Genomic DNA, 1,485 nt, shown 5'->3' with positions numbered 1-1,485 from the left:
TACTAGCACCAGATAAACATCAAATCCTATTTACTCCTCAGTCTCCTACTTCAACACAGAAGGATGTAATTCATACTCCATGTGATTGTGAAAGACTAGGGTATTTCTGAAACCTTGTGGCAGTGAAAACAGAATAAACTGAGTTTTAATGGCATGGAACTGGCGCAAAATACAGGGGATCTTCAAATAGTCATAGTGAACCTTAAGTACATTCAGCCTTGTACTCTCCTACTATTAGACTGTATATACTTCAGGCACTGAAGATAACAGATTTTAACTTACAGACACAAATGGCAAAGTAAACTACACATTTTATCAATTATTAAGACTTTTAAGTAGCAGGAACAACAAGAACTCCCAAAGGCGCTGCAGACAACATAAACATGCAAGTCATCTAGTAATCGTGATCCAGACTACAAAACACACAAAGAAAACTTTTGTATATGGAACATGATTTCAGAATCTCATGAGACCAGAAAGCTCTCAGTGTTTCAAAAAGAGATTAAATGTTAACGCCATTGGTCTTTTTTGTTTGAAATTCACTCTTTCTATGAAATTCAACCCTGCACAAAGAGCCAGAATCGGGATTAAGGATCTCATAAACCCCATTTAATTCCTTAAAAAGGCTTCTGTGCAGAAATGAATTCCAGTCTCTGAGAAAAGTTGTATTATTATCAAAAGTATGCAAAAAAAAAAAAAAAAGGCATTTAGAATTAGTTTGAAAACCCTATGCTCTAGAAAACTTTTTAAATTTTGGGGAAAACATTTCTTCTAAATGGAGATATATGTTCTTTAAAATATGCATTGAAATGGAATCTTAAAATATTTTCTCCTACAAAATTGTAACTATTAAGGTCAATTTCTCTGTTGCTACTGGCTACAGAGTGAGAGCAAAAAATGACAAGAATCAGGTCAAAGTCAGCCAGCAGCTACCAGGGCTTCTGGGTAGGCTTATCATTTGCAGGGATTCTCCCTAAAATTAGGGAAATGGCCTTCACTGACAAGGACTAGGAGACAGAGAAATGCAAGATAACGAGTCTCCTGTAATATTCTCTTCATGTACCCTGTAGGAGGTTGAGTTCAACAAAGACAGAGAGACAGAATGAGAGAAAGAACAAAAGAATTAAAGAAAGGAAGATGACCCTGTATTCAATTTCTACACTCCAGGCATAGTCTTACTTGGGGGCATCCCTATGAGTCCTAGAAGCTCTTCCTGGTGATAAAACAGTTATTGTCTGGTTAATTTACGTCTCTATATAATGCATGACATAAATGGACTGAGCAGGGTGTTTGGTGAAGGGACAGGGAGTCCCTACTGATGTAAGCTGGTGAACAGTAAAAAGAACAGTCCCTTCTAAGGAACTGCAGTGCTGAAATTCTTTGTGCCGGCTGAAAATTTATTTCAAAAGCATTAGAGCTCATTGTCGTGGGTTCCCTTGGCTAAACCTTTTGTTGTCGAACTCAGAGGTGGCTTGCCATTCCTGC

This window comes from Pygoscelis adeliae, unplaced genomic scaffold (assembly GCF_000699105.1).
Source record: "Pygoscelis adeliae isolate BGI_AS28 unplaced genomic scaffold, ASM69910v1 Scaffold141, whole genome shotgun sequence".
NCBI lineage: Eukaryota > Metazoa > Chordata > Aves > Sphenisciformes > Spheniscidae > Pygoscelis > Pygoscelis adeliae.
The sequence above is the reverse complement of the archived record's forward strand: the minus strand, read 5'-3'. Positions refer to the sequence as shown.